General features: G+C 34.4%; 1 protein-coding gene across 4 annotated transcripts in view; it reads right to left on the reverse strand.

Annotated features, from left to right (window-relative positions):
- The window catches only part of DLGAP1 (DLG associated protein 1), a 1,118,212-nt gene that overhangs the window by 793,118 nt on the left and 311,678 nt on the right, over positions 1–13,416 (reverse strand). The gene's annotated exons all lie outside the window — the stretch shown is intronic.

Consider the following 13,416-nt stretch of genomic DNA (forward strand, 5'->3'; position numbering starts at 1 on the left):
TTTGTCTTATTAAACATGCATGTCCCAAACCCCTCATTCCACGTAGTGTAATGACTGAAGTCACCATAGTCTATCAAATAGATCAAATAAAATTTTAACTTGGATATGAACAAAGCCTTAAACAGTTAGGGAGGAGTAAAACACTTTGACTGTTGAATTAAATTACATATCACATAAGGATTAGTTGAATTATATACATCTCCAGGCCTAGGTATATTACTGTAAGATAGTTCAAAATTGGGCATTTCAGCAACAGACCAGAATAGTGGTACTTAAGGAACTTTCCCTAGAGTGTTAGTAGAATTCATTCTTTTCTATCCCATGAACCAGAAGACAACCTTGTAAACTTGTTTTTTAAAAAATTGAACTTATTAGAATCAATAACAGTGTCCTTGATACAGCAATAGCTGATAGATTGGCAACCTCAACAGTGCTAGTCTTTAAAACTCAGTACGGAACTCTACATAAGGAGAATTTTAGAAGAATTCCACAAAGGGAGAGGGAGGACTTCTATTAAACAGGATCTATGAATAAGTCCCTTTCCCAAATATGTTATCTAGTCATATGCCTCTCTATTATCATGCTTTAAGGTTGTGCCCACTCCCCACACAGACCTTAAATGGAATAATTTGCCACAGAGTTTTGGGTGACTTTTTTTACCCAGTATTCCTTCTACATCATTTCAGCAAATGCTCTTTACTAAAATGTAATTGAGGTTACTGATTGGTAATCATTGGATACTGTTCTTGACTGGAAAATCAAGAGAATTTTAGACATAGACATCTATGATGCTATCCTTGTAGACAAGGTGGGGAAATATAGGCTAGATGATAGGATAGTTATATGGGTGCAGTCTTTCATTTACCCATTCCTAAAGCAGGTGTAGTTATAAACATGGCACTGTTTACACATGCATGCATGCGAAGGACAATTAATGTCATATTTCCCTTTTCAGCTATAGTTTCACAACATACTGATCTCCATAATTAGCATCACATTTGAATATGAAAGGTAAAAATTACAAAGCTCCCTAGGTTCAGTGGAAGAAAAGTGCTAAAGGCCAAATATTTCTCCATCCACCTTGGGGAATGAGCAAAATACTGTTCATTGAAATAGTAGCATAATGTTCTTAGCAAATACAGTACATACAGCTAAAGGCCTGTGAACTGTGACATATGTCGCTCCCTAAGTGGAAGCTATGCCATTTGTGTGTCAGAATCATAGTTATTCCTTGACAGCTATGTGATTGACAGAATAGCCAGCAACACCCCAAGAGACAGGTGGCCATTCCTTTCCATTGGCAACAATAGGGAGAAGATGTGACCCCTTTTTGAAGCAACAAAATAAGTAGATGTCACAGCAGAATTTGTTCTAGAGTGGTTCTGGGTGAGGGTCAGATAAGGGTATGGAATGTTGAACACTTAGGGGAGAAACCTTAATATATCACAATCTTACAAATGGTCAAATTTCTAGAAGTTCAAGACATGCTTCAGATGTTTTATATATATTTTTTCTCAATTTAATAATAAGGAAGAGCACCAATCAGTTATTTTTATTCTTAACTTACCAAAGAAGAAATTGTAATGAAGAAAAACGTTTAAATGAATTTAGCAATGGTGTAATAAATACAAAATCAGAACTAATACTTTTGATTCTATGACCCTCAAGTATACATTCTATAAATAGGATCTAATTATCAATTGAGAGTGAGAAAAATTAAGAGTCACAAATTTATGAGAATTCACGCTATTCTACAATTGATAAATGGTCAAAGGATATGAACAGACAATTTTCAGATGAAGAAATTAAAACCATTTCTAGTCATATGAAAAGGTGCTTTAAATCACTATTGATCAGAGAAATACAAATTAAGACAACTCTGAGGTACCACTACACACCTCTCAGATTGACTAAGATCATAGGAAAAGATAATGAAGAATTTTGGAGAGGATTTGGGAAAACTGGGACACTGATGCATTGTTGGTGGAATTATGAACAGAGCCAACTATTCTGGAGAGCAGTTTGGAACTATTCCCAAAGGATTATCAAACTGTGCATGCCCTTTGATCCAGCAGTGTTTCTACTGGGCTTGTATGCCAAAGAGATCTTAAAGGAGGGAAAGGGACCTATATGTGCAAAAATATCTGTGGCAGCTCTTTTTTGTTGTGTCAAGAAATAGGAAACTCAGTGGATGATTATCAGTTGGAGAATGGCTGAATAAATTATGATATATTAATGTTATGGAATATTATTGTTTTATAAGAAATGACCAGCAGGATGATTTCAGAAAGGCCTGGAGAGACTTACATGAACTGATGCTAAGTGAAATGAGGAGGATCAGGAGATCACTATACATGGCAACAACAATACTATATGATGATCAATTCTGATGGATGTGGCTCTTTTTAACAATGAGATGATTCAGACCAGTTCCAATAATCTTGCGATGATGACAGCCATTTAAACCCAGAGATGGAATTGTGGGAACTGAGGAGGATCATGACATAACATTTTCAGTCTTTTTGTTGTTGTTTCCCTGAATTTTATTTTCTTTCTCTTTTTTTTGAGCTGATTTTTTTTTTTTGTACAGCAAGATAATTGAATAAATGTATGGCTATATTGGATTTAACACACATTTTTACTATTTTTTTAACATATATTAGATTATTTGCTATTTAGGGGAGGGAGTGGAAGGTGGGGGGAAATTGGAACACAAGGTTTTTCAAGGATCAAGGTTGAAAAATTATCTTTGCATATGTTTTGAAAAAGAAAACTTCAACAAAATAAAATTAAAGATAAAAAAGAATGAAGAGTCAAGGCCAAAAGATTATTTTATGACAACTTCTAAAGCTCTCCTCAGGTAAAAGTGTTTTCTCCCCACTTTCTTACAAGTCTATTCCTTTTATTTTTTCAATAGTATTTTATTTTTTCTAATTACATGTAAAGATAGTTTTCAACATTCATTTTTGTAAGATTTTGAGTTTCAGATTTTTTTCTCTTTCCCTCCCTTTGCTCTTTACTTCTTAAGATAGCAATCAATTTGATATAGGTTATACACATACAATCCTTTTAAACATAGATCCATATTAGTCATGTGTAAGAGAAAAATCAGAACAAAGGGGAAAAAACCTACCATGAGGAAGAAAAAGCAAACAAACAAAAAGATAAAAATAGTATGCTTCGATTTGTATTCAATATCCATAATGCTCTCTTCTGGATGCAAATGACATTTTTCATTCCATTCCAAATCTTATTAGAAATTGTCTTGGATCACTACATTGCTGAGAAGGGCTGAATCTATCATAGTTGATGATCATATCTAGAAGTCTATTCTTATGTCCCATTATCATTTCATTCCGAAGTTGATTTTAAAACTCAAAGGAAACAATTAAAAATGACCTTCACTGTGAGAAAAAGAAGAGAGACACAGGAGACCATTCCCTGTTTTTAATCCCTTAATAATATTTATTCCTTGAAAAATGAATAATATTTGCAAATGTAGCTTTTTAAGGATGTGCTTTCTCCTAAACTGGAACTTTCTTCCCATAATGTTGCAACTGAATAAAGAATCAAAAATGACCTTTTACTTTAACTGTCAATTACATAATTCTATGAAAAAAGTTGCTGATTTTGCTTAATTAATTAAATATAGCTGGTGAAGAAAAATAGAGAAGAGAATTTAAGAGAGACTATACCCTTGACTGAGATAAATTAATACTTTGGAATGAAATTTATGTGATCATGTATTTTTGATTCACATGGAATATAGGAAGGTTGACAATTCAGAAGAAAAGATGATAACACTGTCATTAATGGCTGCAGTATTTATACTCAATTAGGAATGTATATCCAGAAATACCACTGGCTTTTTTTAGCAGTTAAAATTAATTAGACCATAAACCTGATGTATTCCAAATGGATCTGCTACAGAGTATTCAAGTGACTGCTCCCTTCCTTTTAATCTCCTTTCCTCAATATGTACAAAAATCAAAGTGATCCCTGTTATCACCTTTAGATTCAGTTCTTTCAATTCACTTTCCACATATCGTCCTTCTTAGAGGAGGAATTCTTAATCTTTTCTTAATATCATTCATCCCTCTGGTAGTCTGGTAGTTATGTTTTTAAATCAATAAAATAAAATATATAGGATTACAAAGGAAACAAACGATACTGAAAAACATTTAAATTACCCATTCTTTCCTCCACCCATACAAGAGAGAGAGAGAAGGAACAAGCATTTATTAAGTACCTTATATGTACCAGGCACTGTTCTAAACACTTTACAAGTCATATTTCATGTTATTCTTACACATTCCTCAGAGATAAAAATTATAATTATTTCCATTTTATAGTTGAGAAAACTGAGGCAAACAATAATTAAATAATTTGCTCACGATCAAAGAGTTAGGAAATGTCTAAGACAGGATTTGAATGCAGATCTTCCTGACTCCTGGACTACTGCTCTAACCACTGTACTGCCTGGCTGCTTCCAATGTATGGGTTCTTCTAAAATTTATCCACTGACATCGTTGGTCCATAACACCCACGTAAAAAACTGGTGCTTTCAAACTTCTGTTGTTCAGTCCAGTCCTCCCTCTCTTTCAGTGGAAAACAGGCACTGCCTTTGCATTTTTTTTTTTTTTTTTTTGTAATTGTTGGAGCTTGAGTCTGAGGAGGTAAGCCTTTTTTTTTTCATTTATCTTTCTTGTCATTAGGTCTTGATAACATTTTGTGATCATTTAGTAATAGCTACCTAAGCAACACAATCCAGGATTGTGCTAAGTGCTTTGCAATTCATCTCATCTGAGATTTACAACCATCATGGGAGGAAGGTGTTATTATCATCCCCATTTTATAGATAAGGTAATTAAGGCAAAAAGGTTAAAGGGCTTGCCCAAAGTCACACAGCTAACAAGTTATCTGAGGTAAGATTTCAACTCAGGTATTCCTAAATTGCAGCCCAACATCCTATACCACCAGTAAACTTTTCTTACCAAAAAAAAAAAAAAAAAAAAAAAAAAAATTGAACTTGTTGAAAACTGAGGGGATAAAGAAAAAGCTTCAAAAGTCTATGATTCTACAAGCTCAACTAGGTGGTGTTGGATTTGGAATCAGGAAGATTTATCTTCCTTTGTTCACATTCAACCTCAGACACTTACTGGTTGTTTGATCCTGAGCAAGTCACATAATGTTGTTTGCCTCAGTTTCCTCATTTGTAAAATGTACTGGAGAAGGAAATGACAAATGATTCCGGTATCTTTGCCAAGAATATCCCCAATGGCATCACAAAGAGTAAGTTATAACTGAAAAATAACTGAACAACAATTTTTTTGATTTCTTTATTTAAAATATTTTCCCCAAGATATTCAAAACAAACTCTTTTTTTACATTTGATTTTTATGAGTTCTACATTATCTCCCTTATCCCTCCAACAATTAAGAAACCACATGTAAAGGTATGTGAAAATTTCCATAAAACAGCAACAAATTTAAAATGGGGATGCATACAATTTTGATGGGAAGCGCTAGTCCCTGTAAGCTAGCTACAACTTTTCTGAGTAATTAACACAGACAAAAAATAAATCTGTAAGGTTCAGTACCACACTCTTTCTTTGTACTTGAGAAAGAAATAATGCAAATCCTTGTGAAGTTTCCCATCAAAAACTATTTTGTTACTGACTTACAATCCATGTTTCATTAATTGTTAAGGAGTTAGAATCTCTTTCTCCCCCATACCCCAATTCCAACTATGTTATACACCCCCAGCATCGTTCTCTCCTTTGTTTGATGCACCAGTTTTGTGACAAAACCTGGCAAAATCTGTCACACTTATTCTGAAGCAGAGAAATGATGATGAAAACTAATTTACTTCAAACCGAAGGGAAACATGTATTCTTAGTTCCTATTATTTATTATTGGCTCATCTATTATAGAAAAAGTTTTAATCCACTTGGGTTGTGATTAAAAGCCATACTGTAAACATTTCTTTTCTATAGTAGTAATAAGCTTATTTATTTTTAATACACACTGCTTTATGAATCATGTTGAGAGAGAAAAATAGAGCAAAAGGGAAAAACCTTGGGAGAAATAAAACAACAACAACAAAAAAAGAACTGAACATAGCATGCTTTGATTTACATTTGGTCTCCTTAGATTTTTTTCTGGATGCAGATGGTATTTTCTGTTCAAAGTCTATTGGGATTGTTTCAGATAACTGAATTGCTGAAAAGAACAAAGCCTTTCATAGTTGATCATCACACATTCTTGCTATTCCTGATTCTGCTTGTTTTGCCCAGGAACAGTTGGTGTAAATTTTTCCAGGCCTTTCTATAATCAGCTTGTTCATTTCTTATATAACAATAATATTCCATTACCATCATATACCACAACTTATTCAGCCATTACCCAACTGATGGGCATCCACTCCTTTTCCAATTTTTTGCTGCCACAAAAAGAACTGCTGCAAACTTTTTTTTTTTGAATATATGGGTGCCTTTCCCTCCTTTATTATTTCCTTGGGATACAGACCCTATCAGTGGTGCCACTGCTGGATCAAAGAGTATGCACAATTTTATACCTCTTTAGGAATAGTTTTAGATTGCGCTTCAAAATGGTTGGGTCATTTCATAACTCCACCAACAAAGCACAACTCCACATCCCCTCCAACATTTATCATGATCTTTTCAGTCATTTTAGCAATCTGAGAGGTGTGTAGTGGTGCTTCAGAGTTGTTTTTATTTTCATTTCTCCAATAGTGGTTTAAAGCATTTTTTCATATAATTATTTTAATTTCATCATCTGAAAATTGTTCATTTAACAATTGGAGAAATACTTTTATTCTTATAAATTTGATACAGTCCTTTATATATTTTAGAAATGAGAACTTTATCAGAAATACGGTCTTGTAAGATCTTTTCTCATTTTTGTACTTCCCTTTTAATCTTGTTTCTGTTGGTTTTGTTTGTGCAAACTCTTTTTAATTTAATGTAATCAAAATTGTCCATTTTTCTTTCATAATATTCTCTACTTCTTTGGTCATAAATTCCTCCCTTCTCCAAAGATCTGGTAGGTAATTTATCCCATATTCTCCTAATTTCTTTATGATATCCTCCTTTATGCCCAAATTATGTATTCATTTCGACCATATTTTATTTAGTATGGGGTGTGAGATGTGGGTCTATGCCAAGTTCCTGGCATATTATTTTCCAGTTTCCAGTCAGATAGTGACAAAAAAAGTCTTATTCTAGACGCTGAGGTTTGGGGATGTATCAAATACTAGATGGCTATAGGCCTTGATTATTGTGTCATATGTATCTAACCTATTCCACTGAGCCACCACTATATTTTTTAGCTAGTCCCAAATGGTTTTGATTACTGCTTCTTTATAATATACTTTTAGGTTTGGTGTTGCTAAAACACCATCCTTTGCATTTTTCATTAATTCCCTTGATATCCCTTGATTCTTTTCTCAGATGAATTTCATTATTTTTTCTAATTCTATAAAATACTTTTTTTTTTTGGCAGTTTGATTGGTATGGCACTGAATAAGTAGACCAATTTAGGCAGAATTGTCATTTTTATTATATTAGCTCAGCCTAGCCATGAACAATTGTTATTTTCCAATTGTACAGATATGATTTTATTTGTGTGAGAAGTGTTTTGTAATTGTGTTTATATAGTTCTTGGGTTTGTCTTGGCAAATAGACTCCCAAGCATTTTATTTTGTCTATAGTCATTTTAAATGGGATTTCTATCTCTGATGGGCTGTCAGTAATATATAGAAATGCTAATTTGTGTGGATTTATTTTATATCCTGCAACTTTGCTAAAGCTGTGAATGGTTTCCAGTAGGTTTTTGGATGGTTTTCTAGGATTCTCTAAGTATATCATGATATCATTTGAAAAGAGTGATAGTTTTGTTTCCTCAATGCTATTCTAATTCCTTTAATTTCTTTCTCTTTTCTTTTTGCTGAAGCCAACATTTCTAATACAATGTTGAATAATGGTGATAATCATCATTCTTGTTTGACCCCTGATCTTATTGGGAATGTGCTTAGTTTCTCTCTATTACAAATAATGCTTACTATAACTTTTACATAGATACTGCTTATTATTTTAAGGAAAACTCTCTTTATCCCTATGCTTTCTAGTGTTTTTTAAATAGGAATAAATGCTGTATTTTGTCAAAAGCTTTTTCTGCATCTATCAAGATTATCATATGATTTCTGTTGGTTTGTTATTGTTATTGAAAGGGTTATTATAATAATAGTTTTCCTGATATTGAACCAGCCCTGTATTCCTGGTATAAATCCTACTTGGTCATAGTGTATTATCTCACTGATAAGTTTCTGTAATGTCTTTGCTAATGTTATATTTAAAATTTTTGCATCAATATTTATTGAACTACACTTAGATGTGGAACCCAGAGAGCCTATAAAAAGGTCAGAGGGGACTGCACCATTGAGAAAGGGTTGATTCTCCAGCCCCACAGCTATGAAACACAGCATACTAGAGTGACTAGTTTTTATTTTTACAATCTTTTTTGTTATTACAACCTTTATCTTACTCTATGAAGTAGTGCTAATAGGCCTAAGGAAAGACCAGCATAACCCAATGAATCAGAAATATCTGTCTGCAAATTATAAAACAAATTTACTGATGCAGATGTTGCTTGAGAAAGAGTGTATGCTTTTCTTTAAACAATAATAATCTTACTGTGCTTAGAAAATATATATTCTGTATAGAGATGAAATAAATCAGAGGTAAGAGGTCAAGAGACCTTCATTGCAACTGCTTCTCAGCCTGCTTGTATCATTATCATTCTCTCACATGATACTATTCTGCTAGTCAGAATTAGATCCCAGCAGTCACTAGCAAATAGCTCCTGTGACAAGTATTCATTAGGGAGATTGGTCTGTAATTTTCTTTCTCTGTTTTGTCCCTTCCTGGTTTAGGTATCAGTGCAATATTTGTGTCATAGAAGGAATTTGGGATAAATAGTTTACATAGATCAGAGTTAATTGTTATTTAAATGGTTGGTAGAATTCACTTGTGAATCCATCTGCCCCTAGAGATTTTTTTCTTAGGGAGTACATTTACACCTTTATCTGAGATTAGAATTGCTAACCCTGCTTTTTTTTTTTCTTTTTTCTTTTTGAAACTTCAGCTGAAGCATAGTAAATTCTGTTCCAGCCTTTTACTTTTATTCTGTATGTGTCTTTCTGTGTCAAATATGTTTTTTGTAAAAAATATATTGTAGGATTCTGTTTTTCAATGCACTCTATTTGCTTCCATTTTATGGAATAGTTCATTCCTTTCACATTAATAGTTATGATTACCAGCTTTATATTTTCCTCCATTCTATTTTTTTCCCTTGTACATACTTTTGTTCTCTCTTTCCATCCTGTTCTTAGTTCTATGTTTTTTTTTTTTACCCACTTCACCTACTACCTTATCTCCTATCACCTCTTCCCATTTCTCTCACCTTTTCCCCTAGTGTTTCTGCCCTCTTGTCTATCTAGCTCTTCCCTTTTCTTTATAGGATTAGATAAATTTCTGTACCCAACTGAATGATTGTTTTTCTCTTAGAGGCCAAACTGATGAGATCAAGTTTCAGACAATGCTCATCCCTCCTTTCTTTCTCTTGTTTGTAATAGGTCTTTCATAGCTCTTCATGTAAATTAATTGTCCTATTATATGTCCCCTTTACTTTTTTTTCCAATATGGACATTTTTCCACCCCTAAATATCTTTTTCTTTGATGTCATCACATCACTGACCATTCACAATTGCACTCCCAGTCCATGTGATGCCCCACTCTGTCTGCTCCAGTGACAGATGACAGATACAGTTTGCAAGAGTTACATATATCTTTTTCCCATCTAGGGATATAAACAGTTTAGCCCGTATGTATGTATATGTATATATACATATATCTGTATATATTTCCTGCTCTGTTTACCTTTTTTATGGTTCTCTTGTGTCCTATGTTTGTAGATTAAATTTTATGTTTAGTTCTGGCATTTTCAAGGATCCTCAATGGACTTGAGACCAATTCATATTACTCTTTGAGATTTCTTCTGTGGACATTCTGTCCTCATCTGAATTTGTGTTTTGATCTGACCTATCACCATAGTAGCTTTCTATGGACAAGATTCTTTTTTGTTTCTTGATCATTTTTTTCCTTTCATTTTAGTATTTCCTTTTTTTTTTTTTTTAAACTTTTATGGTCAAGCTTGGTTCCAGGGCTAAAGAGGACACTGTCCCAAGCTTCTTATGCAGATCTGAGTATTGGCTTTGAGCACAGGGACACCTTGTGTTTGCAGGGAATACCTATGCCTGCTCTGTTCAGGAAACAGTCTGGTTTCCCAGAATTTTCCTTCTGAGCTGGGACTGGAAGTTGCCCCCTGCTCTGCTCCTCTACTGAGCCAGGATTGAGGATCTTAGTTATTGATTTGCTGTGATTAAAACTTCTCACTGGCTTTCCCAGTGTCTGTCTGAGCGGCCTGAATACCCTTTTCACCCCAGTGAGACTGATCTTTCTTGAATTTTTTCTAGTCTAACTTTTTTTTATTATTATTAAAGCTATTTATTTTCAAAACACATACAAGGATAATTTTTCAACATTGACCCTTGCAGATAGCCTTGTGTTCCCAATGTCTTCTTCCTTGCCCCCACTCCCTCCCCTAGATGGCAAACAATCCAATATGATATACATGTTAAAATATATTTTAAATCCAATATATGTATACATATTAATACAATTATCTTGCTGCACAAGAACAATTGGATGAAAAAGAAAAAAAGAGTAAGAAAATAAAATGCAAGCAAACAACAAAAAGAATGAAACTGCTATGTTGTGATCCAAACTCAATTCCCACAGTCCTCTCTGCGTGCAGATGGCTCTCTTCATAGGATCATTGGGACTGGTCTGAATCATCTTATTGTTGGAAAGAGCCAAGTCCATCAGAATTGATCATTGTATAATATTACTATTGTCTTCTACAATGATCTCCTGACTCTGCTTATTTCACTTAGCATCAGTTCCTGTAAGTCTCTCCAGACCTTTCCAAAATCATCTCCTGATCATTTCTTATAGAACAATAATATTCCATAACATTCATATACCATAATTACTTAGCCATTCTCCAATTGATGGACATCCACTCAGTTTCCAGTTTCTGGCCACTACAAAGAGGGCTGCCACAAACATTTTGGCACATACAGGTCCCTTTCCCTTCTTTAGTATCTCTTTAGGGTATAAGCCCAGTAGTAGCACTGCTGGATCAAAGGGTATGCACAGTTTGATAACTTTTTGAGCATAATTCCAAATCGCTCTCCAGAATGGCTGGATGTGTTCACAATTCCACCAACAATATATCAATATCCCAGTTTTTGCCAAGATGGTGGAGAGCAGACATGATTTTCTGTGATCTCCTCTGATCTTCTCTCAAACCAATAGCATATTAAGTCTCTAAACTGGTTTTGGAGTCAAAGAACCACAAATATCTGGAATACACACTTTCCCAGAAGAAGATCTCTTGGAAGAACTTCAGAACAGGTCTGTTTCAGACAGTCTGCTGAGCTGCAGCACAGGGAGCCTAGGGCACAGATTTTCGGTGGGCAGTCAGAGTGTTGAACTTCTGCACAGCAGGGAATCTTCTGTGAGGCTCTTAAGCTATGGTATCCTAATTGCAAGTTAGTGGTTAGTCGATTTGCTTTAAACCCCCCAAAAGCAAATACAAAGGCAAATTGTAAGCAGATGTTCCCTGGAAGAACTCAGTCCCTGATATAATTACCCAGCACTGGAAGTCAGAAAACACCAGTCCCCGGGGCAAACTAAAGCAGCTGTCATTCCTTTGCCTTAAAAGCAGATCTCAATCTTAAAAAATGAGCAAAAAAAAAAAGCAAAAAGAACTCTCACCAAAAACAAATTTTCCACTCTATCTTGAGCTGGAGGATGGTTTCATTCCATCAAATTCTATTCAGAGGCTTGGTTTCAGGTGCTTTTCCAAGAAAACTGGGAGAGCTCGATCAGCTTCCTGACTTTACTTCACCAGCTTGACTCCACTCTCAGAGCTCAAATATTCCTTTTAAGAAAGATGTGACTTATTTTTTCAAGAGAGGAAAGATGTACTGACTTTTGCACAGCTATTTCATATGAGAAATTCATATTTGTGGCAGGCTGAAAACATCATGATGATAGCTAACATGTAGCACCTACTATGTGCTAGCTCTTGTCCTTAAACATTTCACAATTGTTAATTTACTTGATCTCCAAAACAATACTGGGCGATAAGTGCTAATATATCTCTATTTTACAGATAAGAAAATTAGAGTAAGTCAAAGTTAAATATCTTGTCCAAAGTTGAAGAGATAGTGTCTTGAAGTGAGGTCTTTCTGAGTGTAGGTCCAATACTCTACCCATTGGGCCCCCTAGCTACCCAATTATACTGTGATCTGAAGCAGAATCTCAATCTTGTGGAATAAGCAAATTATTCCTTGTAATATAGCAAGTACTTGACAAATAAGTTAAAGTTGAATTAAAATACTTTGTACACATATAATTATTTTTGAAAGATCAAAAATAACCCAGCTCTAATCAGGGAAAGATTTTAGAAACCTACAGTCCCCAAGGTATCAATGTCAACATGGTATCCTGGTATCACTGGTAGCAAATCTGGCTTCAAACATTTACTGGGCAGGTTGCTTAACCTTAGGCGTTTGCTTTAGTTTTCTCACTTGTAAAATGGGGATGAAAATAGTACTTAGGTCTCAGGGTTGTTGTAAGGATCAAATGAGATAACTGTAAAGCTTCACATAATGCCTAGCATATGGTGAGCATTATATGTTCAGTCACGTCCAACTCTTTGTGACCACATTTAGAGTTTTCTTAGCTCACATAGTGAGGTGGTTTGCATTTTCTTCTCTAGATTATTAAATAGATGAGGAATCTGCTATAAACACATTGTTTGTGTTTGTCCAGGGTTCTTGTCCTTGTACAGGGCCCAGGGTCATAGAACTAGTAAGTGTTGGAGGCCAGATTTGAAGTCAGGAAGGTGAGTCTTAATAGCTCTAAATCTGGCACCCTATTCCTATTCCAGCTGGCTGCCCAGTAAGCACTATATGTGTTAACTGTTATAGTTCTACTTATATAAGAGTAACTTTGTTTAATTCCTAATGAAACAGTCACTAGAAATAAAGTGATAGAAGGGATGCAACAAAGAATGCATCTAGCTCATTTATCTGTCTCTAGGAAAATATGATTAAATCCATTAGAATATGCTTAAATCCAAAAGAAGTTTGACCTTTTAATAATCTCCAAAGAATTGCTCTATAAATTCCTTAATGGAAATTCTTTCTAATATGAATTTTAGAGCTGAAATTTCTTGGAGTCTGACTCCTTTAGATTACAAATGA

Source organism: Antechinus flavipes, chromosome 1 (genome assembly GCF_016432865.1).
Source record: "Antechinus flavipes isolate AdamAnt ecotype Samford, QLD, Australia chromosome 1, AdamAnt_v2, whole genome shotgun sequence".
NCBI classification, from domain to species: Eukaryota; Metazoa; Chordata; class Mammalia; order Dasyuromorphia; family Dasyuridae; genus Antechinus; species Antechinus flavipes.